The following is a 27,055-nucleotide window of genomic DNA, read 5'->3' on the forward strand; positions in this document are numbered from 1 at the left end:
TGAAAACAGAAGGTAAAGGTAAAGGTTTCCCCTGACGTTAAGTCGTGACCGACTCTGGGGGTTGGTGCTCATCTCCATTTCTAAGCCGAAGAGCCGGCGTTGTCCATAGACACCTCCAAAGTCATGTGGCCGGCATGTTACCTTCCCACCAGAGTGGTACCTATTGATCTACTCACATTTGCATGTTTTCGAACTGCTAGGTTGGCAGGAGCTGGGGCTAACAGCGGGTGCTCATTCCGCCCCCGGGATTTGAACCTGGGACCTTTTGGTCCGCAAGTTCAGCAGCTCAGCGCTTTAACACACTGTGCCACCAGGGCCCCCTGAAAACAGAAACCCCTTCTGAATTTGAGAAGTTTACTAAAAATGGAATTGGGGGGGGGGGGAGCCGAAAACTGGACACTGAAAACAGCACGGGTTTTTGCCAAATTGCACACTTCTCTCTCTCAGTCTCAAAGGTGCTGCAAGACCCCTTTACATACTGAACCAGACTAACATGGCTATGTCTTTGAAAGACAATATTAGCAATATTTATTAAAATAATTGGTAGGTGATAATTGGAATTCAGGTATAATTACAAAGCCTATTTCAAGCTGGTGGTACCCAGGCTTCTATTAAGATTTTAAAGTATAAAGGGAGTTTCTCCTCACCCATGGAAACCTATTTTTCCCCCCAGGAAAAATGCTGATTTCTCAAATTACATCACTGTGTCCTTCAAGGGACGTAAAAGGACATGTTAACTCCAAAAGGCAGAAAGGATAGTGGTATACCTGTATACTAAATTATGGTGAAAGTTGACCATTGTTTTGAATCATTATGGCTCTAAAGTACACTATTTTGTGATTCAATTGACTTGTAAGTGGATACCTGTCATCTCTTGTCAGATCAAAAATAATGTTCAACTTGGGAACAGAGTGAAGCGAAAAAAGAAAATAATGCTTGTAATGCTCAAATAGAAGGTTTTTCTGTCTGCAACATACTGAAAAGTACTGAAGTTGGATTGTTGGCTGAAGACATGCTGACTTCAAGATAAACATTCTGAATATGCCTCATATTTCCACTAACATGACAGTTTGTTCTTCTTCTTCTTTAGTGAAATAAGATAACAATCTCTACATGAATTATTGCAAAAATAATATCAGAATTGTCATTCATGTTAACAGGCTATCATGGAGAACGAGAAAAAACTCACAAATTACTGATAGCAATGAGAATACTAGTGATTCCACCAACATCAGCCCTGCTATTGGGCAGTGTGTGATGGTCCCCTTAGTGGCACATGCTAGGTGATGTTCCGTCCTCCAGAGGTTTGGTTTGCATTTTTTATAGTTGTAGGAATAGCATCTGTTTGCATTTGCTCCAGGTTTGCTGCAGATTCTGCAGCAGTCTGATACTTTAGTCTTTTTGCAAGTCTTTGCTGCTTGCAGCCTGCAAATGTATCATTTTGTTCTGGAGACCGCCCCTTTTCCTGGGGATAGAAGGCTCCATTTTGAGAAGCCTATTCTGTCTTCTAGACTGAAGGAGAAACATCATAGATGTGCTTGTGTGGCCAAGCCAGGCCAACTCTGAAAAGGCCATCGTAAGTACAAACAAATGACCTGCCTTTAAAACCAGTGCCAAGCATAGATAGGGGAAAGACCTGTTCTTTCTAATAGCTTTGGCACTGGGGCAGAGAACATCTTCGGATTTCTTTGCCACTGGAGGAAGCTCTACCAACTTCACCTCAAAAACTAGCTTTGAGCTTAGATAGTTATAGATCTTTTGAAAGCAGCTCAGAGTTAGGGTAAAGAGGATCTCTGGACCTCTTTGCCTTTGGTGGAAGTTAGCCCAGCAACCTAAAGGGGGAAAGCAAGCAAGGATCATCTGCAAGGTTTTATAAGTGGACTGTTTTTATTTGCAACTTTAATTACAAGTGCCAAGTCTGCCAAGGACTTTGTGAAAATAAAATTTTGTTGGATTGTTCTACTTGAAGTGCCTTTGGTTACTGGGATTTCCAGAGCTTCTAAGTAAGGCCCCCGCAGTTCATCTGGGCAAAGGAAGAAGCACATCCTAAAGTGTTAAAAAGGTGCCTGGATGTGACGGCATAGGTGATGTGGAGGGGACCATGACAAAAGATCTCTGACTATTCTTCTCTTTGGGAAGTGTCAGCAATTTTATACTACACAATTATTGCACTATGATTCCACTTTAATTGACCTGGCAAAATCCTATAAAATAATGAGATTTGCAGTTTAAGAAGCAGTATTTCAAATCTCACTCAAAACCATGAGGGTCTAACAGAACTACAAATCCCAAGATTCTATACGATATTGACATGGCAATAAAAATGGGGCAATGGTGCTGCAACTGTGTAGAATAAAAGGGACCTATATTCTGTAACTATGCTGGCCTACAAAATGTATGATATACTTTGCTAGAAGACTAATGTCCTTGGACTTCATTTTTCATAAAAATGAAATTATGGCACTAAATTGTAAAAGCATTGATTATAAATCCCTTAACCCAAATGTTGTCACCCACTCTTTAATTTATAGTTATCACAATTACAATGCATTAAGGAAATCGATCAAGCACTTTTTTGCTTGCTCAGAATTAAGGATTGGGTATACAGAGTCACTTTATAATAAGGATTATGATTGGTCAATCGTCTACAGGATTGGCTCGTGATTGGCCAAGGTGTTCTAAGACTAGAGTGGACAAAAATTAAATAGGGATTTTCTGATAGATCTCTTGGGGTGGCTTTACATTCTAGGGTTAATTCAGTTTGACTCCGCATTAGCTGCCATGGTTCAACCCTGGGATTCATAATTTGGTGAGGCACTAACTCTTTTTGGCAGAGAAGGTTAAAGATTGTATGAAACTACAATTCCAATGATTCCATATCATTGGGTCATGGCAATTAAGGTGGTGTCAAACTGAAAGAACTATGCAGCGTAGATGCACACTTGGTGATTTACAGAAGACTCTAGCTTATGGTTGCTTAGATAGAGAAACAAAAGAGGGTAGTGCTAAATTAGGCTGTTAGAACAAATAGTAAAAATGCAAAGATGAGAGCTTGAAAGTAATGGATTTAAATTACAGCTTTTTGTAACTACAGTAGAATCTCACTTATCCAACATAAATGGGCCGACAGAATGTTGGATAAGCGAAAATGTTGGATAATAAGGAGGGATTAAGGAAAAGCCTATTAAATGTCAAATTACGTTATGATTTTACAAATTAAGCACCAAAACACCATGTTTTACAACAAATCAACAGAAAATGCAGTTCAATACACGGTAATGTTCTGTAGTAATTACTGTATTTACGAATTTAGCAAGAAAACATCACAATGTAATGAAAACATTGACTACAAAAACACTGACTACAAAAAAGCAGACTGCATTGGGTAATACAGAACATTGGATAAGCGAAGGTTGGATAAGCGAGATTCTATTGTATTTACTTTTGGAGACAATGAGGGTGGAATGAAGTTATATTTTGAAATAATGTAATGATGCCAGTTACTTTACTGGTATTATAACAATATTAGAATTACTTTTGAAAAGTTACTTTTAAAATAGTATTTTCAGAAGGGACAGAATTTTTTATGTTTTATGCCATTTTTTCCCCAATCGTAACGTTTTCATCTCAAAAAAGCAATACAAAGTAATAAAAAAGTAATGAACAGTGCAACATGTATTGTAACAAATTCATGTCCCAAATAACAATGAAAGCAAAGACAGGGTACTTCTTCAGCACTGCGACAACCAATGGGTATGGAGTACCTTTTTATAAACTAACTTCCCATGTTCTGGGAAGAACAGCCGATTTTCCGTGGCATAGGAGACAGTCAATCCCAAAAGCTCCTTTTCTCGTCCCAGGCAGTAAAAATAAAACTACACTAAATTATTTTATATATTTAATTTAATACAAAAAGGTATCTCCTTTATAATTATATTCCAATTTTGTTGCCTGAGCAGACAATCATGTTCAGTTTAATGGTAGGACCAGCCACCTTGGAGACAAAAGTGCTTGATTCTTATGGCCAATCCCAGAATCATAAAAATGAAAGGAGTCTCATGGGCTATTGAGTTCAATTCCCTGTTCAGTGAAAACTCCAGCTAAAGATTCCCCAACAGGTAGATGTTCATCTTCTTTTTGAAAAGGAGATCAAGCTTCTTAAGGGTGCTTCCAGACAGGGCTTAAACCCATGCCGAAGTGGGTTTAAGAAATCCACTTTGGTGTGGGTTCAAGTCCCCATGCCACCACCCAAAAAACTGGGCATTCCCAGTGGGGTGGCCCCATGCCATGCCGCTAACTACCAGGATGGCATGGGGACACCCAATCCTCCCCCCTAAAAAGCCCTTAAAAGAAGAAATAACTTACTGGGCTGCCAGTAAGGTACTGCCGAATTCCTTCTGGCACATAGAAATGACATACCAGGAAAGGGGGGGGGGGAATTGCTCTCCCACTCCTGCCCCACCTTAATGGGGGTCTGGTAAGTTTTTTCTTTTATGGGTTTTTGGGGGGTTTGGGGGGAGCAATCCCACCCCTCTGGGCTTTTAGAAGCCTGAAGAATTGAGATGGGAAATGGGGGACTCATTCCCAGGTTGTTCCAAGTAGTCCTGGTACTACCCGTGGCTGAGTCCCCACAAGCCCAAAACCCCATTAGATCAGGGCCTTTCATTTTGGGGCCTGTCCATTGCTAACTTCTCTTACTGTCAAGTTCCTTTTAAATTATGAAGGTAGTCACAGAGAGCTTTTTTTTCAACTTGGCAGTCCCAGATTTTGAAAATGGCCATACTGCCTGGTTGCTATGCAGCTATGATCCCACTTTAATATACACAGTTCTGGTCTATCAAATCCTGGGATTTATGATTTTTTAAAAATAAAAGTGTTTAAAAGTCTTAGCTGGAGAGCTTTAGTGCCTCTTCAGACTACAAATCTGAAGCAGGATGCTGCTCTGGCAGTTAAAGCGGAATCATAGCTCTTTAACTGTATAGTGTGAAAAGGCCCCTGAAAGAGTAGTAGTCAGAGAGGAAAAAAACTTTTTAAAACTTTGGTGGCAATGTGGATATTCTTTCTGGAAAGAAAAAACAGCTCAGCCCTCCCGTTCTCCTAAAAGGGAAGAGAAAGACTCTAACACTAGTGCAATTGTCAAATTCATTTGCTGGATCTCAGCAAACTGTGGTTGTAAGGGTGTCACATATTTGTTCCTCTTATATTCACAGTACTATTAGCACCATGCAGGCTTTTGTGTTAATTAAAGAACTAGTATTAAAAGTGATCACGCCGGGCACTTTCCTTCTGTGCCACTGTTTTATTTATAGTTATTTTCCTAGGCCATGCCACTATTTTATTTATGTTATAAATATATAAATATTAATGCAAGAAAAAAGCTTCCATGGTGCTATTTAAAAGGGAGAAGAAGAAAGTTCTGTGTGATTCCCTCTTCTGAGTTCTAAAAGCCATATTTACAGACAACTGAAGCCAAGGATGGTGGGGCGTGCATTCTCCCTTTCACTTCTCTGTTACGGGAAGAGCTGGTTGAAAAACAGCATATGTATCACTTTGCAATGTTTACCTGTCCTTATTTTATTCCTGACACTTGAAATTACATAGCTATAATCTTGATTTCAGTGTACTCCTTGAGAAACAGAGAGGGAGATGTCAAGCTTACCCTGAGAAAGTTTTTTTTAAAAGATAACAGCTGTATTACAGGGCTGGTCCAAAACATTTTGCCACCTGGAACAAAAACAACCTGGAGCAGCTGCTCCATTCTATGTGCAGAAATTGACTGGCAATTATACTACATAATTCTTGAAATTTTGATCAAATAAAAAACCTCCAAAAACCTGGGTCAACTTATTCAAGGTCATTGTAAAACCAGGATTCAGATACCACCTGTGGGTTGGGTTTACTTTCCTCACCCATCCTCTAGTTACAACCTCACGAAGAGACCAAAATCTGAAACATCTATGAGCAAATGTATGCAGACACAGATGTTCACTCACAGAACATCAAGTTGTTCCAAAATAGTTTGCATTAAGAATGGGATTACTCACAACAATCTACTGTATTGTTGCTAGGAAAATCTCCATCCTGAGGTCACAGGAAGTCAGCGGCAGATGGCATCATTGCTCCGGATGCTCAAAATATTCTGACACTTCAGTTCTGTGAGCCCCGATCACACTACATTATTGTTCATTCTTAATGTGGCAATAACACTGAGCACAACCAAATCTCATCCAATCAGTTCAGGAGTGTAGCCGTGTGTGTGTGTGTGTGTGTGTGGTTAGGGGTTCAACCGCCCCTTGAAATTTTTCATGTTTTTAAAAAACCTGGCTTACTCATTAACTTTAAATGGTTAACCAAATCCCCATGAATGTCCACTGAAGTTTATCTGTCTTGAGTATTCACTGAAGTTGATCAATGGAGCCTGATTTCTAAATTATTTTGTGGTATGGAACTATTCTTCCTGATTCTCTAAAAAAAGGTTTTAATGCGCTCCCCTGGAATTTTTTTTTCTGGCTATGGCCCTGAGTCAGTTTCCAAGGGAGCCTTGCCTACCTTTTCAGAGAGATCTCTGGATAAAAAGCCAATGAGAAGAACATCAGCTCATTTGAAATATGGTGCTGGAGAAGAGCAAATCAAACCTGAATACTCTCTAGAAGCCAGAATGGCTAAACTGAGACTGTTGTACCTTGGAATGGATCTACACTGCCAAATAATGCAGTTTGAATTGCATGATGTTGTCAGTGTAATAAACATATCACGAGGTTTAAACTACATTATTTGGCAGTGTAGATCCAGCCTGCCTTGGACAATCCATGAGAAGACATGACTGCAAAAGACGATAACACTTGGTGAAGCATAAGACAGTAGGGGGGAAAAAGCCATGTTCCAGATGGATGGATTCAATCAAGGAAGGCATGTCCCTGAGTCTGCAAAGCAAGAGCAGCACAGTTGATGACAGAATGACCCGGAGGGCTCTCAAAGATAGGTTTACCTTAAGCCAAAGTTGACTTGATGTGATTACAGAAGTTGGATGTTCTTGGATGCAATCCTCAACCCAGTCATTACAGAATAAGCTTCACTTATGTGTCTCATAGCAAGCTGCTGCTGTTGCCAATGCTTTAATCAAGGCTGTTGCACCATATAAAACCCTGCATTTATCCATCATGCTGTCCTCTACTTTAGCAATAGGAAAGTCTTACCGCTACTTGACAGGGCCAGTTACCTATGAATACAGTTGGCTTCCATATTTATGGGTTTGATTTTGCATTACTGACTACTTACATTTTTTATTAATATGGTCTCTTTAGGAATATCTAGGTTCACAGTACAACTCTCTGGTCAATTTCCAGTAGATGTTGATTACAGAAGCAGACTGGAGAACCCAAAGATTTTTAGAGAGGTGATTTGTCAAGCAAAAATTAGTGTTTTTTATTATTCATACTTTTTTCCAGTTTTGCAGGGATCTTGCATCCTTAACCCCAGGTTATATGGAGGACTGACTGTAAGTGTATATACATAAGCTTATGTTGCCATGAGGAAATATAATTTTGTGTAAATGACATTAGTAATGTTGCCTTTAGTACCTATTCCCCTGTGCCTTCCTTAAGCATTGATAATTATATCCATATTACAACAATATTCAGTTAATTTTCCTCAGAAAACCGTATGTTTTGTCAGCCTTAAGTAATTTAAAATGTGTGCATCTATGATCTATTTTAATAGGTAAGTGATATATTCCAGTTTTTTCCTTCATTTTATGCCTCCTATACCTTTGCTGCATGGAAGTACATTAGTGGAGTCTTAGAGTATTTAGCACACACATTTTTGAGCTAATGGTTGTAAATAATATATAAATACATCCATTTTATTGTAGCTTGGAACTACATTTAGTACTCAGCCCAATTTATTAACACTTTTTATTGGCTGTGTTAATAAATTAAATTGATCATTTCTCTCCAAAGTGCTTAGCTCCCCCTAGTAGCCAAGAGAAAAAACAACAGTATCTGGATACCTCAGTCCCAATCAATAAAAACACATTTTCAAAAACAAGATAGTACTGGTGTTAGAAAAAGAAGGTGACTATTTCATTGGTAAGAAATTTATTCTGGATTTTTCTAATCATAAACTGTGTGATAAAGTTGCATGTTTTAGTGGAATAATAATCCCTGATTAATTTAGCCTCCTGAGTTGCACTGAATCAGTGGTTCATAGTTTCTCAAATATCCCAAGGCTTCTAAAGATTTCAGGTGTAGCAAACAAGGCTGATTTTATTTCATTTATATATAAAATATACTCACCAAGAAAGATAGACACTGAAATGTTAGATATCTTTTGCAAACACCTGTTTTCAATGATATTATTACATTTTATTGAATCAACTTCAATTGTATACTATTCATCTGGGATCCAGGTTCCATATAATAGCTGTACTTTTCCCCCAAGTCTTATGTACATAATATGCTATAAATCTTGCTTATATGTATTTAATATAAAGAATTCCAAGAAATAACATCACCGAATTCAAAGTTTTGAATTCAATGAACAGTGACAAGATCATTCAGAGGAGGGGGAGAAACAGAAAGAGGGAAACAAATTGAGAATTGTTTTATTGTGTCTCAGACTATCAAGGTTTGTGAAATGCTTGAACAAAAGAAATAAAATGTTTATTAAAAACAGATTAGAACTTTTAAAACAGTTTTAAAACATGCACACATTCAAAACAAACCCCTCAAAAGCCTAAACTGGTTTTAAGGACCATGGACTACATGACATAAAGTAGTCCTGCCTGCTCAATAAGTTTAGAGGCTCCCAACATTCATAGGGAAGAGTTCCACAATTGAGGTGAAGCCATTGAGATATCTTGCAAATCTCTTGGGAAGACAGGTGGACAAATGTCAGCAAGCTGGAAGAAGCAAAGACCACTAGGATTGAAATGATGATCATCCGCCATCAACTCTGCTGGTCTGGCCACATTGTCCGAATGCCCGATTACCATCAACCAAAGCAGTTACTCTACTCTCAATTGAAGAATGGGAAATTGAAGGTTGGTGGATAGGAAAAGAGATTTAAAGATGGGCTTAAAGATAAAGGTAAAGGTTTCCCCTGACATTAAGTCCAGTCATGTCTGACTCTGGGGGTTGGTGCTCATCTCCATTTCTAAGCCAAAGAGCCGGCGTTGTCCGTAGACACCTCCAATGTCATGTGGCCGGCATGACTGCATGGAGTGCTGTTACCTTCCCGCCGGAGCAGTACCTATTGATCTACTCACATTGGCATGTTTTTGAACTGCTAGGTTGGCAGATGCTGGAGCAACAGCGGCCGCTCACTCCGCTCCCGGGATTTGAACCTGGGACCTTTCGGTCTGCCAGTTCAGCAGCTCAGTGCTTTAACACACTTTGCCAACCATAAAAAGTGTGGCATAGACACTGAGGACTGGAAAGCCATGGCCCTTGAATGCTCTAACTGGAGGTCAGCTCTGACCAACAGTGCTGTGGAATTCAAAAAGGTACGAATGGAGGGAGAAAGGGAGAAAGCATCAAGATGAAGGCTCATAAAGTCAACCCTGACCGGAACCGCCTTCCACTGGAAACCGATGTCCTCACTGTGGAAGACATACGGGTCAAGAATTGGTCTCCACAGTCATCTATGGACCCACTGCCAAGACCCCCTACACTTGGAAGGCCGTTCTACTTGGACATGGGTGATCATCGATGAATGAATGAATGAATGTACTGAGAAAGTCCTGCTTCAGTTATTCACTTATGTAGTGAGACACACAGCAGAACCTCTGCTGAAAAACACATACTTCACAACTCTGCAATGAAGCTCTAGTAGAGAAATCCCTTCAGCAATCCTGTTGTACCTTGAGATGAAACCCTTGATATTTCCAAATCTTGTGAGCAGTGAAGAAAATTCCTCCTCCTCCTCCTCATCATCATCATCATCATCATCATCATATCACGGCATGGTCAGGGCTGGAAGACTACCTCCTTTGGATCACCTGTGACCTTAGGGAAATGACTTTTTTGTACTACAACTCTCCAAACCATCCATCAGCATGAGTGCCGACGATTGAAACCTCTCTCTAAAAGTACTTTTGCCAGGGTTTGCATTGAAACTATTGGGTGTGCATAACAATATGTTCTGGCCTCACCTCAATCTCCACACTTCTCTCCACACAAACTATGGGTGAAAAACGGAGTTGCTGCCAATGTGATAGTGCAGAGCTTTTCAAATATTTCATATTGATAAGACATGTATAATTTTGCAACACAGTAGTTCATTTTTACAAGCAAGGCAAAGGTTAAACCAACCCTTTATAAGAGATATGAACAAATACTTAAATTGTAATAATGAAATGTATGGAGACACAACATATATCATGAAAACCTTTAATGTACGAGGGCTATCCACAAAGTTAATGACGTTTTGGAATTAAAAATTAACAACGTATAGGAATAAATATTTATTATATACATTTGAAAGCCACACTGCAATAGTACTTTTAAATATAGTCCCCATTCAAAATTAGGCACGTTTCATAACTATTAGTGATTTTTGAAAGTTATTACCCTCAGCGCTTTCCCGCCGCCGCCCTGAAGAGTGTGGAACCCACGCTATTGCAATGCGGAAGCTCAGCCAGCTAAAGAATGAATGCAAAAAGAAGGGAGGAGCGAGCCAGAGAAGAAGCGGCCAGGATCGACCAAGCAGTCTGGAGGAGATCAGCATTGCCTCTGGAGGAGAAGCTGCCAAGAAGCCTTGGCCGATCCTGGCCGTTTCTTCTCTGGCTTGCTCCTCCCTTCTTTTTGCATTCATTCTTTAGCTGGCTGAGCTTCCGCATTGCAATAGCGTGGGTTCCACACTCTTCAGGGCGGCGGCGGGAAAGCGCTGAGGGTAATAACTTTCAAAAATCACTAATAGTTATGAAACGTGCCTAATTTTGAATGGGGACTATATTTAAAAGTACTATTGCAGTGTGGCTTTCAAATGTATATAATAAATATTTATTCCTATACATTGTTAATTTTTAATTCCAAAACATTAACTTTGTGGATAGCCCTCGTATATATTTTAAAATATATATATTAATTATAACATAACATACATTTCTGAGATTTTTGTCATTTATTGTTATGTTTGCGCAACACACTTAAATACTGCAGCCAATACACACAATTTGGAAAACTTTTGTTATTGCTTTGGAAGAGATTCTATTTCAGTTTGACAACTAGTTGAAGGAAAGTCCTTAAGCATGCCTGGATAGTAAGGATATCATGGAAGTTTGAGACTCACTCCATTTTGAAACATGATATCCATGCCTCATTTCGACATCCTTCAACATTTCACAAATGAAAATTGAGGCATGTGTGGTTGAATAACATCAGAGTCGTTTGCCTTTCCCTGCCTTTTACAAGATCAGTACTTTTCTCAAGAAGCAGTTTGGAGTCACACAGCATGAGATCTGTTCCAAAGCTAAGAGAGGTTGCTGTAGTTTGCTATTATCTCAGCCTATTGGGAAGACAAAATTCCATCCCCTCCTCTTCTTTCCCTGCAGCTGGGTTAATTGAGTGGTAACTACTTTTGAACTCTGAGCTCAGTTCACACTGAAGAAAATAGTAGGGAAAGACTAAAAGTGGAACATTGTAAATGTAGCTGAGAAAGTGGCATAGCAGCAGATTAGCTGGGACTGCCACTGTGAAACTAGGATATTTGAATCATATGTATTTCATCATCTCTAAAGTGGGAGTTAAACAACATTTCTTTATTCCCCAAAATATTTATACAACACACTTAAAATCAATTGGATTATTCTAGAAGAATTTACTGAAATGCAAAATTTCCAAATAATTAGCTTGAACATTTGAAGGTCTGAAATTTGGAAACATTTGGTATGGGATTCCTGTAATTTAAAATGGTCTCTCATCCTATCTCCACTGCTTCTTTCTTCAAGACATCAACCCTTGCTCTGCATTGCTCCAAGAGCTGTCACGCATGAATACAAAAAGACCCACTGGACTCTCACCCGGTGGAAACTGATGACTCCAGCATTATTGAAATAGATTTGGATCTGCTCTCCCAGTTCAAGTTTGACATATGCTAACATTCTGGCTTCATTAATTTTACTTAGATGAAAAACATTAGAGGTGGAGGGTTCCCTGTTCAATGAGATGTAAATTTGATTTTAGTCTAATTTTAAAGGTGCTACCCATCTATTTAAAGGGCAGGACTCAGTACCCTAGATTCCTCCTTTAACACTTGGACTAAAGGGCACAAAATCTCACACAGTACGCCTCTCCATCTCAATTTCCAATTAAATAAGGGTTGAGTGGTCCTCATCTAACATTCCAAAATCCGAAATATACTGACATCCAAAATTGTGCGCATGGATGGTTGAAATAGTGAAACCTTTGTTTTCTGATGGTACAATGTACACAAACTTTGCTTCATTCAAAAAATAATTTTAAAAACTTATTCCAGACAAGGCAGAAGTACGAATCGTATATGGGGATTCAGCCTATGCTGGATGGGGTTACGTTCCCCTTGGAGTCACAGGTCCACAATTTGGGGGTCCTCTTGGACTCCGCACTGAACCTTGAAGCCCAAGTGTCAGCAATGACCAGGAGGACCTTTGCAGAATTAAAACTTGTGTACCAACTGTCCCATTCCTTTAGAAGCCAGATCTGGCCACAGTAGTACATGCCTTAGTTACATCCCATTTGGATTACTGTAACAGGGTCTATGTGGGGCTGCCTCTGAAGAGTGCTCAGAAACTTCAGCTGGTCCAAAGAGCTGCAGCCAGGTTGCTAACTGGGGCTGACTACAGAGCGGACAACCCCCCCCCCCCCCTGTTGCAGCAGCTCTACTGGCTGCCAGTCTGTTTCTGAGCACAATTGAAAGTGCTGGTTATGACCTTTAAAGCCCTAGATGGTTCAGGTCCAGGCTATTTGGCTGACTGCATCCGCTTGTATGAAACTGCCTGGGCCCTGAGATCTTCAGGAGACGCCCTTCTCTCAGTCCCACCTCCATCTCAAGCTCGGTTGATGGGAACGAGAGAGTGGGTCTTCCTTCTCGGTGGCTGCCCCTTGATTCTGGAACTCCTTGCCCAGGGAAACTAGAATGGCCTCCTCCCTGCTGTCCTTACAGTGGCAGGATAAAACCTTTTTTTTCAGACAGGCTTTCAAAGATTAAGGTTTATTTGCCTTTATGTGAGTGCCAGGCTCCACTGCTTAAGATGGCCAACTCACTCTACTTACTATTAGGGCAGATCTTCAGGACAGTTTTGGTTTTTGGCATTCCAAGAGATCTGAATCTGGAATAGGAATCATGTAGCCCAGTGATTCTCAACCTGTGGGTCCCCAGGTGTTTTGGTCTACAACTCCCAGAAACCCCATCCAATTTACCAGCTGTTAGGATTTCTGGGAGTTGAAGGCCAAAACATCTGGGGACCCACAGGTTGAGAACCACTGATGTAGCCCATGGGAATTCTAATCCCAGCAATCCTAGCCAGGTTAGGAGATCCTGAATAATACTGGGATTTGTAATCCAACAACATATGGACACTTCCCACTTCCCACATCTGGTTTAAATGGTGGGATACATTTATAGGTGGGTAAAGAAAGCAGAGAAAGGGCAAGATGCAAAGCATCCACATCAGCAACATAAAACAGTTAAAATACATTTCACTTCTGAGGCCTTCTGCTCCAACTTTGAATACACTCCAATCATAATTAATTTTGAGAATCTTAAGCTAAATTAAAACCAGTGGGTAGCCCTGCTTTGGTGAAAAGGTATAAGGGCACCATAATTGAGCCACCCAATGTAGTGCCCTGTAGGTAACCTGAATTTAATTTAAAAGCACCCTTGCTCTGCAGTAATAGAAGCAAAATGGTAGGTGATCGCCCTGACAAAATCAGAAGGAGCTGTTGTATCTATGCCCAGTCACAGTAAATTTGTGAGAACATGGTGCTTTTCATTAGGCAATCAATAATATATTTTATTAGTTCCAGCACACTGCACGCAGCCCAGTAGAAGTCATCTCACTCTACTGTTTTGAGTGTGAATACCACAATTAACCCAAGGAAAAAAAATAAATTAGTTTTCCCTGAAAACTGGAGGTTTTCAAGTTGCAAAAGTCCAATTACGAATTAGCAAGCTGTGAATAATCAGATTTTTAAAAACTCAGCGTCAAAGCTGCAAGTACTTGACTTGAGAAGTCCCCAAAGATTTAGGAAGTTGAAGTAACACAGTAATTGATGACAAATGGCTGGGGCAACAGAAATGCTACTTTCCCCCCCTACAGTCACACAAACTGAACCCATTGCTACTTTATACAGCCTCAAATATACAGAAATTAGGGGTGACACATCTATCCATCTAGACCCAGAGTGCAAATGCGCCTTTAGTGATAAAGTATGGTGGACTCCATCTTTAACCGTTGTGTGGCAAATAGATGCATCACATTCCTATCAGCCTGAATTACCTCTACATTTTAATTTGGCTAGTTTACAAGAACAAGGATTTCACTCCATTTTTAAATCCAAATTTCTTTATATGTCTAAATGTCTTTATATCTGAGACAGGAAAAAGAACTTGAGACTAAGGTGGAATATAATATTGGAATTTTCATTAAATGTTTTATATCTCCAGTGGCTTCTTGTAAATCAAAAAACATAATCCTTGGAAATCCAAGCATTTCTGAGACCTGAGGTCCATTTCAGAGACAACATTAATATTTGTATATGTTGATCTCATGTATACGTTGAGGGCCAAAACTATGGATTTTGATATGACTCATGGATAAATTGAGGGTCATTCTGCCAGTTTTCTACCTAGGCATTTGAAAAGATTATGAATGGTGCCATGGTAAAAAGAGTAGAGTGGGTTGATTATTTTTTTCAGCTTCTTCCCAGATATAGCTCTCACTTTTCACCACTTTATCCAGAAAATGCTTCATTTTTTAATAATGGTTAAGGTACAATAGTTACATTGACCTGAGGGTAACTTAACCTTGGAATTTGGGGTTCATTTTAATTGCTACAATTTCTAGACTTGTACTCTAGTATATACAGCATATAATACTCAATGTGCATATATTTAAAAAGAATTATGACTAGCTAAAAATGTGTGCAGATGAAATGTACACTCAGGGTGCAGCCACACTATACAACTAATGCAGTATGACACAACTTTACCTGTCATGGCTACATGCAATGGAATAATAGGACTTGTAGTTTGGTAAGGAACCAACCCTCTTTAGCAGAGAAGGTTAAATGCCTTATAAAATTACAACTCCCATGATCCCATAGCACTGAGCCATGACAGTTAAAGTGATGTCAAAGCATACTTTCAAAGTGTGTGAATAGCATGCACTTGAACACACTGCTAGGCGGCTGCAAATACCAGGTCTTACAAATGGCAGAAGCAAAAGAGGAAAAAGGTGAACAGAGCCCATGCAGTGCAGTTTAAGACAAGCTCTCTGTATGCCTATTATTTCTTAGACAGTAAAGGTTTAAAATGGAGTGCATTTTGGTATATAAATAGACTAGAATGTACACATAAAGGCCTTTAGACAACAGCTCAACATGGGAACTGTAAAATACCATGCATTAGTACTTGCTAACATAAAATCACACTATTATGTTTCTGAATAACTACCCAGTCAGTCACTGAACAAAGGACTCTGTATTTGGAAACTGTACTTTGATTGATCCATTTGCAAAACTTGCCAAATGCAGCTATTTTTAATGATGTAATCATGGTACTTGCAAATTTTACTTTAAAAAATTGTAAGTGTGGATACATTTAGGCACTTTATAAGATGCAAAAATAAATACCCTAAACATTTAAAATATTTGCTCGCTTTTGTACTGGGTTCCAATGTTAACGTATTTTGAAGAATGGGATTAATTATTCGGAAACAAAATGAACATTCTCTAGGATTGCTTGTGGCCAATTCCTGATTTCTCTGAGAAAGAACTGCATGCATGGAGAAGTCGGCACATCAGTTCATTATCTCAGATGGATGCCATGTGCATACTATCATTATCAATCATTTATTTGCTAGGTTATAGTATTAGCTTTTGCATCAAAATCTAAAAGTGTTTTAGTGCTACGGGTAGTGATCGTAGCATATAGTTGCTTATTACTATGGAACAAATCCAAGGACCTAGAAAGTTCCTAGAGATGATATATTGTGTCAAATGTACATGAGTGAAACTATTGGTACTGGTTCTGTAGGTACAGGGGTTGGAGCATACTTCACTTTTTTTAACAAAGAAGACTAAGGACCTCATTACATGGAGGTCCTTAAGCCATGGGAAAGTGGGGGAATCCATCAGGCAGTGGGGCAAATTTGTGGGGCCATGGGGGAAGCCATCGGGCAGCACTCTGCATTGCCCACTTATCATGAAACACCATTTCCTGTCTGCCTCCGACTTGGTCCCATGCTGTCCCCAGCTAAGTCTATGACAGTGGTTCTCAACCAGTGAGTCCCCAGGTGTTTTGGTCTACAACTCCCAGAAATCCAAGCCAGTTTACCAGATTTTAGGATTTCTGGGAGTTGAAGGCCAAAACATCTGGGGACTCACAGGTTGAGAACCACTGGTGTTCCGTCTCCCAGAGGTTTGGTTTGCATTTTTCCATAGATGTAGAAAATAGCACCTGTTTGCATTTGCTCCAGGATTGCTGCAGATTCTGCAGCAGTCTGATAGTTAGGCTATTAGCAGAGTTTGTAGCCAGCTCAGCAAAGTCTTTGCTGCTTGCAGCCTGCAAATGTATCAGTTTGTTCTGGAGACCGCCCCTTTTCCTGGGGAAAGAAGGCTCCATTTTGAGAAGCCTCTTGCCTTTTAGACAGAAGAAAAAAGAAACAACTTAGATGTGCTTGAGTGGCCAAGCCAGGCCAGCTCAGACAAGGCCATCGTAAGTACTGACCTGCCTTTAAAACCAGTGCCGAGCATAGATAGGGGAAAGACCTGTTCTTTCTAATAGCTTAACACTGGGGCAAAGAACATCTCCGGATTTCTTTGCCACTGGAACAAGCCCTACCAACTTCGCCTCAAAAACTAGCTTTGAGCTTAGATAGTTATAGACCTTTTTGATAGCAGCTCAGGGCTAGGGTAAAGAGGATCTCACGATCTCTTCACCTTTGGTGGAAGTTAACCCAGCAACTAAAGGGGAAAAGCAAGAAAGGAACATCTGCAAGGTTTTATAAGTTGATTGTTTGTATTTGCAACCTTAACTACGTGTGCCAAGTCTGCCAAGGACTTTGTGAAAATAAAATTTTGTTTGATTGTTCTACTTGAAGTGCCTTTGGTTACTGGGATTTCCAGAGCTTCTAAGTAAGGCCCCTGCAGTTCACCTGGGCAAAGGAAGAAGCACATCCTAAAGCTTTAAAAGGTGCCTGGGTGTGACGGCATAACTCGTCTATGAGAACACAGTTAGTTGCCCATGTTCTCAGAGCTGCCTCTTAGCATGCTGCCAAGATGCAGTGTCCAAGGAGCTGGGATGGAGCTTCGCCAGAAGAAGCCCTGCATCATGTGATGGGCTCTAGCAGACTCCAGCCTGGCTGCATCTCGCCAGTGTCCTAGGACGGGCAAAAAGGCCCATGTGATGAGGTCCTAAAACTCAGTAGGTTGCTAGTATAGTAGTTGTTCACTTTCTGCTTGTGAATATTAATTATTCTGCTTGTGAGGTTCACTATTATGGTGCCCTTGGGATTGATACAAAGCAAACATTGTCCCCATCCCTGGGTACAGATGCTCATCCCACTTAAAACAGTAAAATATATATTATAATTATCTGAAAGAGTGGTTCAAACCTGAGTTTGAAAACATTACTCATTTGGACTGCAACTTCCCAAAGCTCTCAGTGAGAGTTGTCTGACTTGCAGTCCAAAAGACAAACCTTTCAACACTCAAAATAAAACATAAGATATAACTGAGCATAAAACATTTAAAACAGCAAGAAAACCTGTTGAATAAAAATACATTCATTAAAAACCAGCTGGAACATCCCGTGATTTTACACCCATTGACAAACAGCTAAGAGGAGAAGCACCTGTAGCTATGGGTTGGAGCTGAGTGAGCGCATTGATCTAAGACATAAAAATTCAGCTCTCTCCAAATGAAATTTTCTCACCCTTCCCAAACTTCAAATGGCAATTGGATATTTGGAAATATAGTTAAGGCAGCCAAAGAAAATGGGCCAGTTTGCAAAGTGACCAAGGGAATTGTAATACAGCAAATGTAAGAATTCACAGTATGAACAATTGCCAGTCAGGCTCTCTCTATGAAACACTAGGCACGAGGGCTGAAAGGAATTCTAAAAGGGGAAAATCTTTTTTGAGGGCAATGCCTTCTTTCCATCCCATAGATCCAACCCTGAGTGACATGCACATCCATTGGAAGGCTGTGTCTCGTCTGTACTTACATTTTGACTGAACAGGGGACTGAAATGGATAGAGACATGAGAGACATGTATGAATAATGACTCATTCTCCATACATCTTGATATGGTGCCTATAACATACCTATATTGTGCAAAAAGAAACAAAGTTCTGGATATGGAGATCCCACCAATCAGTGATCATGGCAATACAACCACCTGGATTGGTCCTTATGTAAAAGGTCTGTATTATGAGATAAAAATCATTTAAAAAATACATTATAAAATAATATTAATTTAAATAGAATTCAAGAATGTAAAGGTTACAAAAAACGTTTTCCACCTTTGGACTTGTATAATTCAATGTCATGTTTCAGAATGTTCTCCTTTTTAAATGTAACTTTACTGCTAGATGGAAACATTCCAGTAGAAGACATTGTTAAATTTCAAGGTTTTGGCTATGACTACTTTATAGTGCCTGGATGGGAATGCGCAGAATTATAATGAGTTATATGTGCAATGGTTTTCTGAGGGCTTGAACTTAAACGTTCTTTCTCCATTGTTATTCTTTTTAGTATCTGATTTTATTTTAATTTCCTACCTACCGACTTTATGGCTTGCTTGGAGGTGAAATATTAATGGTCGAGAGCTCAGCAGTTGTCATCAGTCAGTTAGTTAACAGATATGACTTAATATTAATTTAATTTATATCTTGTCAAATCAGCCTTTATTAAAATCCCTACCAAAAGTATGTTATAAAGAATAAAACACAGATTGGATTCCTTGGAAATGATATATCTATATAGCTAGTTATAGATATATATGTGTGTGACATATAAATTAGGATATTGTTAGCACTGATGGTTTGTATCAAATTCAGTGACCTACTTATTGGTTATTCTTTCATTGTTTTAAAGACGTTGTGAATTAGAGCACCATAGTCCTCTTCGCACCAGATCCTTGGAACAGTGTCTGAGCTCTTAACCTTAAGTTTCTAAAAGAAAGGCAAAGAGATTTAATGGATATGATGTCATTCCACTATATCATATGTGCCAGAACTCCGGACAGAATGTATTGGAAAATCAGGCTCCATATGAAAACCATTCATTAGCTACTTAAAGTTGCAGGAAACCAAACCTTACCTGGAATGAAGTAAGACTTTTTCTTTTCTTTTTTTCTTTTTTCTTTTGCACAAGCAGCTGTCTTGAAACCTTTTTAGTCAGATCTGATTTATTTAACCAAGGGATAAATTGGGGTCTAAAGCAAGTTGAAAAAGAAGCAAGGGGAACTTGGATAATTATCAGTTCTTGCCAGAGCCTATAAAGTTGTGTTTTAAAAGTACTGTAATTAGTTTCCCTTGTGAAAGAGGATAGTCAGTTCCCCTTATGTTACCACTTTAAAAGTATATCTCAGCATTTCCCAAGGCTGAGTAAAACAATTGCTTTTAGTTACTTTGGGAGAAAATACATCATGTTACATAACCTTGCCCTACATTCGTAACACTCTGTGCCCCTGCCCCACACTTTGTCCTGGAGTCAATAGCCATCTGCCCATCCATAACTTTATTTATATTCCACCTGTTTCCCATATTGGAACTCAAGGAAATTTACAGAAAGGCAGAAAATTCAAATAAAACACAAAATTGAGATCAAAGCAGTATTAATCAACAACAGTTTGAAAACCATTTGCAATATTCATTGAAAACAAAGATTTGAAATAGTACAGCACCTTTTCTTGTTAAAAATCAGTCTCCTAAAGCTTGCTAGAAACCTAAGATCTTAAACTAACATTGAAAGGACCCAGGATACCTTGTCCATTAGGGTATTTTAGGAATAGTGCTTAGGGCCTACTTAAAAAAAAAACTATGAAAACAGGAGTAACAAAAATACACAGGAACTGGGGAAAAATATAAATTCAAAATAAATATGTTTTTTGCTTCTGGTTTTTAATAGCTATGCATGTTTTCGGGTTGATGGGACAGATTTTGAAATGATGTTAGTCTGTCCCTAGTGGTACATCGGAGAGGTGGGAATTTAAATAGAGCCTATGAAAACATTAATGTGACTCTGACAAGGACAATAAAGAAGCAAGAGTGTTCCAAAGTGTGGAAGCAGTCATAAGGAAAGTTTTCACCAGTATTTCCATTAACCATGTCTGCAGTGGAATAGAAGGGCCTCCAATACAGTTCTTAAAGCATGAACACACTCGCAGGGGAAGATACTGTCTATCAAATAGCTGGTTTCTGAGCCATATAGATTTCTACAGGTGATAGCTAGTAGTGTTGTGCTTTTGTATGGAATTGCTATTTGTTTTGTCTCATTTTCATATTTGTTCCTGCTAATGAAAATGGGGCACCTATACGAAAATAATTTTTGTCTGGCTTATGAAAAAAACTGAAAATTTTTAGACCATTGAATGCAATAGGGGGCTTCTGAGGCTCATCTCCCCCCGCCCCCAACTCAGTTTTTGGGCTAGAGGGGTGAAAATCACCACACACAGAGTGCATTTTGATCCCTTCCAGACCACTAACTTCTAAAACGTTTGGGTCTTCCCCAGAATACTATTGTTATTAATAATATTATTATTAGTAACACCCATTGGCCCACATCAGCTATCATGGGGAAGTACTCCTCTCTAACTAAACTTAGGGTCCCAGAGTAACTATCATTATTAATATGAATATGAATATTATTATTAAGATCCATTGGTACAAATGCGATGTTAAGGGGAGGTGAGGCACTCCTCTCCCAGACTCAACTTAGGGTCCCAGAATAACTATCATTATTAATATGAATATGAATATTATTATTAAGATCCATTGGTACACATGCGATGTAAAGGGGAGGTGAGGCACTCCTCTCCCAGACTCAGCTTAGGGTCCCAGAGTAATTATCATTATTAATATGAATGGCCAACCAGGAAGAGGAAGAGGAGGAGGAAGAGGGCAAGTGGGGGGGACAGCGCAGCCCCCAAGCGAGGCTTTCATGCTGCCCTCGCCATTGTTGCTGGCAATCCTCCTTCTCCTCGGAAGACAGGCCACCCAGGAAGAGGAGGAAGATGACAAGTGGCAGGGGCAGTGCAGCCCCCAAGCAAGGCTTGCATTTGGTACACATAGCTGTAATGGGGAAGCAGCCCTCTGTCAGTACCTGCTTATTGTTACGGGGTGAAATAAAAGGAAAACAAAAGCAAGCACGATGACAGTACGGCTTTCATATTCGTGTTGCCTCTCATTTCCTACTAAAATGTCATCATTCGTTTTGTGGATATGAATGGTGAAAACGAAACAATAGCACGAAGGAAACGAAGGAAAAAATTTTGCGCACATCTCTAATAACTAGCACAGTGAATTGTGCTCAGCTTGGCAGCCGGTGGAGTTCTTGCAACAAGGAGCACATGGCACCACACAAGTCAGGGCAATCCACAATTTAAGACTGGTTAAAAACATACCATATTTTATATTTACTATATTTATATAATAAATATAAATACATTTTGTACTGTCCGTAATATATGCATTTTTGGCAAGCAATTTTCTCTAATGTGCCTTTTTCATGCCATTTTTGTCAATATGTATATTTTTGAGCATTTCAATACATGAACTGCATTTCAGTTCATATTTTACTTGGGATGTGTGAATTAGGTCAGTTCTAATTAAAATGTGGACTGTATGAATTTTTCCCCAGTCCCTTAAATCGTCTCATTAAAAAAGACAAAACCTAATGCATTGAGGCATACAGTGACATGGAATAGGTAAGGGTGATGAAAAAACCCCAGGCCCAGAATGCAATTAAAGAAGGTAAAATTAAGAAAAGATGGATTTCTGGCATTTTAAATATGAAACGAAGAAAAAACTGGATGAAAAACATTAAAAGTAAAAACATAGTGACTTGTCCAGGGCCACCCAGTGGTGACTAGAGCAGAACATCCTGTATATCATTGTTCAAGATGAAACTTGAAGAGCATAATTTGAACTCTGAAATATCGAACATTCGATGTTGGACATTTCACAGAGTTTTCTTGGCAACCTTTGTTGAGGAGAGGCAGACTATAGTTTGAAAAAAAAACTGAACAAATTCCTATACACTCTGCACATATCTTATTTGTATTGCACTGAGCTGCTGAACTTGCAGACCAAAAGGTTCAAATCCCGGGAGCGGAGTGAACGCCCGCTGCTAAGCTCCAGCTTCTGCCAACCTAGCTGTTTGAAAACATGCAAATGTGAGTAGATCAATAGGTACTGCTCCAGCGGGAAGGTAATGGTGCTCCATGCAGTCATGCCGGCCACATGACCTTGGAGGTGTCTAAGCTCTTTGGCTTAGAAATGAAGATGAGCACCAACCCCCAGAGTCAGACATGACTGGACTTAATGTCAGGGGAAACCTTTACCTTTTATTGCAAAACATATATGAAAGGACAATACACTATTTAAAATGAAGAACTCACAAGAGAGTCTGCAGATGCACCTGATGCCCAAGTGAGAGTGCTTCTGCCCATATCCAGAGTGTGATTTTCTCACGGCACCTCCTGTCCAGTTCTGTCACCACTATCGGCCACCAGAAAGCTGAACTCCTTGTCATCACCCTCAGCCAATGAGGTATGTAGTTCAGAGCCCATGCATTCTCAGTGTCCTCCCTGCCTCTGCCTCCTTTGCTGCAGCTCTTAGCCATGGCTGGACCCCTTGGCGCTACCAAACCCAAGGCACCATGACCCCTTGAGGATGCTCCCTGCAGATATTCTGCTTTGCCCTCAGGCCGGCTGGCCATGCCCATTTGCTGAGCCATCGCACCAATACAGAACTGTCAGAGAAGGGGAAGGGATGTTGCTGTCACCATTCTCCATTTCCTATGGAACTTCCTGCAAATGCTGGCCATTGCATCATATTTACTGATGTTAGAATGGGGCACTTGGATGACGGACGAGAAAGAAGAAGGGGGTTGCTCTACCTCTTCCTTATTGATTGCACGTCCCATTTAGCCACCAGCAAGCATGACAGGCAACATCAAGTGCTTGCAGGGAATGACATGGCCAGCAAGGAGAAATGGTAGTGACACAAGAACAGGCCAGCATGGGGACTAGCTGAATTGTCTGGACACTGACCCCTGATTCAGCTGGATCCAGGACAAAAAATTCCCCAAAACAAGCAGCCCCATACTGACACAGCCTCAAACTAAACTATGGGCCCTTCCACACAGCCATATAACCCAGAATATCAAGGCAGAAAATCCCACAATATCTGCTTTAAACTGGGATTTTTGAGCCCACACTTCCATATATTCCAATTCAAAGCAGATAATGTGGGATGTTATTCAGCTGTGTGAAGGGGGCCTATCTCACAAGGTTGAGTGCCCTCCAGCTGTAGAATATTTTCCCTGGAAAGACTTGGCTGACACCCATCTTTATGCTTTATTATTGCCAAGGAAATATATTTTTGTTTCCTTGTGCCTTATAAAACCATTCATTTCATATAATCCCATCTCAATTTCATATTAGTTTTGGCAGATTTTTTAATTATTATTAAATAATAATTATTAAATTATTATTAAGTTTTCATAGAATGGTTGCTGAGCCATCCTGTGAAAAAGAGAGTGCCATTGGTTTGGAACCTTTACTTTTCATGGGATGGGGAGGTTATGACAGCATTGACTGATATGTTAGGTGTGACATCAGTTTTGATGTGCATATTCTGTAGAGAACTCCGATTACTGGGTGAATGAACAGGGCAAGGACATCGATTAGATGCACCTTCTTGAGAAATATAGGATAGAGGTATGATAAAAAGAAGAGAAAATATGCTTTCTGGTGATATAGCTGTATCTTTCCAAAATGTTACTCAGATGCCATTGATGATGTTAAAAGTATTGACAAAGCACAACTACATTTGCCACAGAAAATATGTAATGCATATCTCCTGGTGGCACAGTGTGTTAAAGCGCTGAGCTGCTGAACTTGCGGACCAAAAGGTGCCAAGTTCAAATCTCTGGAGCGGAATGAGTGCCCGCTGTTAGCCCCAGCTCCTGCCAACCTAGCAGTTCGAAAACATGCAAATGTGAGTAGATCAATAGGTACCGCTCCGGTGGGAAGGTAACGGCACTCCAAGCAGTCATGCCAGCCACACGACCTTGGAGGTGTCTATGGACAACACCGGCTCTTCGGCTTAGAAATGGAGATGAGCACCAAACCCCAGAGTCGGTCACAACTGGACTTAACATCAGGGGAAAACCTTTACCTTTACCTATCCTTTCTTGTTTCCCTGAACAGACAACAACTGATTAAGCCTTAATTTCTATAGCCAAAATCCTTATTTTCATTTGTGTTGGAAACCAACCTAATAAAATTTAATGAAGTTGTGTTTTTAGAAGGTGCATTTGTTCTGTACTAGATCCTCAGATAGGATTAGAGGTTCCATTGCTCCATGAATTTCTATGGAACAGTATCAGTTTACTCCAACTTATTGTCAAATCTGTACCATGAGACTAGAATGTGAAAAATGATTGAACTGATATTCAAATTCTTTATCAATACAATCCTTAAAATACATTTTGCAGAAGCATAAGTTAAATATAGAAATTACATAATGTCACAGGTCATCCCATTCCTCCTACTAGCCAGCATAAGCTGAGGCGGGTTTCTGGTGTGTGTTTTTTCAAAGCACTTGGAAAACCATCTGGAAAATGTCAGCTGGCGAAAGTTTTGTTCTTCCTACATTCTGAAAATTCAGAAAGAACAGGGGGGATTTTTTATCAGTCCTTCCAAGAATATGCACTTCAGAATGATGCCTGGAGAATGAATATGAGTAATCACAGCACCAGAAATAATATTATGAGAAAGTTGGAGTTTTTTGAAAAGTCAATGGAATCTATGCCAATAAAAGTGATGGATTGAATTGCATGATAGACAATGTGTTCTCTGTAGTTGTGTATGTGTGTACAGGCACATTGAGAGTATACCTGGTATTAAAGAAGAGTACATTGTATTGTAATAGTAATTAATTTGAATTCCTTAGGGACAGTGACATTTGATGTATTTAAAAACCTAATCAATGTTAAAGGATAAATATCTTGAAGCAGGTGGAGGCAAGAGATAACAATGGGCATGTAGCTTTCAAGGGTTTGTGTTCATTGCTTCTGAACAGGATTTATTTACAGTATTTATATTCCGCCCTTCTCACTCTGAAGGGGACTCAGGGCGGATCACATTGTACACATATAAGGCAAACATTCAATGCCATATAACATAGAACAGAGACAGAGACAGACGCAGAGGCAATTTAAACCTTCTCCAGCTTCCAGCATCCTGAGGGTACGCTTGATTCTGGCCACAGGGGGAGCAGCTGCTTCATCATCCACTGCGACAGCACTTCCTCATTCCAACTGTGGCTGGATGATTTTTATGGTGTCATAAATTAGCCTCCCCACATATAAGTGGTACCTACATTTCCTACTTGATAGATGCAACTATCTTTTGGGTTGCATAGGTCAGCAACTAGCAGGGGCTATATTTTATTTTTAATTGTCGGGTGCTCACCCCAACACGACATGGGCTGGCCTCGAACTCATTACCTCTTGGTCAGAGTGATTTATTGCAGCTGGCTGCTAACCAGCCTGCACCACAGCCCGGCCCCTACATTCAGCAGAGATAGCATGCTCTTTTTCTAATTTTTTTTTTTTTGCCACTACCTGAGACATGGCCCTCTGGTTGTTCACTAGAGGTTGACAAACACAAACGAACTCACACAAATACAACTGATACAGTTTATTCATTTTGGGTGTGGTTTTTAAAAAAGATATCCCCATCAGAATCTGAGAAAAGTTGCTGTTTGGATTGGAACTCTTGCAATACCCCAGTCAACATGACAATTCTGGGAAGCGTAGTACAGTAAAGTCTATTTCCAAGCTATGGATGTCCTAAATGAGCTGTTTTCAAGATAGCTTTCTTCTGTTAGCAGAATATCCTCTCAGATAATGCTGGCCCCAGAAAAAACTACCAAACCTGCTCATGTTCCTATTTAACTTTTGTTCATTCCCATTCAGACCAGCACATGGGAAACTTCGTGGGATTGTGACTTCCTTTTTCTGAAAGACCAGGTATGAAATTCGCCTCTTACTCATGGAGATCCCATCAATGCAGGCCAGAGTCCCTTCCTCGTGTCCACCTGTCTTACTGCTTCCCCTGTATTGCTTAGAGGAAAGGGCAGAGTTTTGCTTTTCCAAGTAGTTTCAGGCAAAAGCAAACTGCTTCAGCCTCTCCTAGGTTGTCTATTTCTCCTCATTAATGTTTTGCCATTTTTAGCAACAATAAAAGCATTTGTGGGCATACATTGAGGCAGTCTAGATCATTTTTTTACAAGAGTAAGTTGGATGTTTTATTTTTTCCCCTAAGATAATAATTCTCCACTCATGTTCTCCAACTCACTTGTTATTATCTTAATATTATAACAATTTAGAAGTTTTAAGAAAAATTACTCCCATACAGTAGAGTCTCACTTATCCAAGCTAAATGGGCCAGCAGAACCTTGGATAAGCGAATATCTTGGATAATAAGGAGGGATTAAGGAAAAGCCTATTAAACATCAAATTGGATTATGATTTTACAAATTAAGCACCAAAACATCATGTTATACAACAAATTTGACAGAAAAAGTATTTCAATACACAGTAATGTTATGTTGTAATTACTG

General features: G+C 39.7%; 1 long non-coding RNA gene across 1 annotated transcript; it reads left to right on the top strand.

Moving 5' to 3' along the window:
* The first annotated feature begins 1,509 nt into the window (after positions 1–1,509).
* On the top strand, positions 1,510–26,769 carry LOC134292467 (uncharacterized). Its single transcript, XR_009999713.1, has 4 exons — positions 1,510–1,576; positions 7,449–7,498; positions 8,881–9,040; positions 26,409–26,769. It is a non-coding gene; the product is annotated as an uncharacterized LOC134292467 (long non-coding RNA).
* The last annotated feature ends 286 nt before the right edge of the window (positions 26,770–27,055 follow it).

Source organism: Anolis carolinensis, chromosome 6, assembly GCF_035594765.1.
Source record: "Anolis carolinensis isolate JA03-04 chromosome 6, rAnoCar3.1.pri, whole genome shotgun sequence".
Lineage (NCBI taxonomy): Eukaryota > Metazoa > Chordata > Lepidosauria > Squamata > Dactyloidae > Anolis > Anolis carolinensis.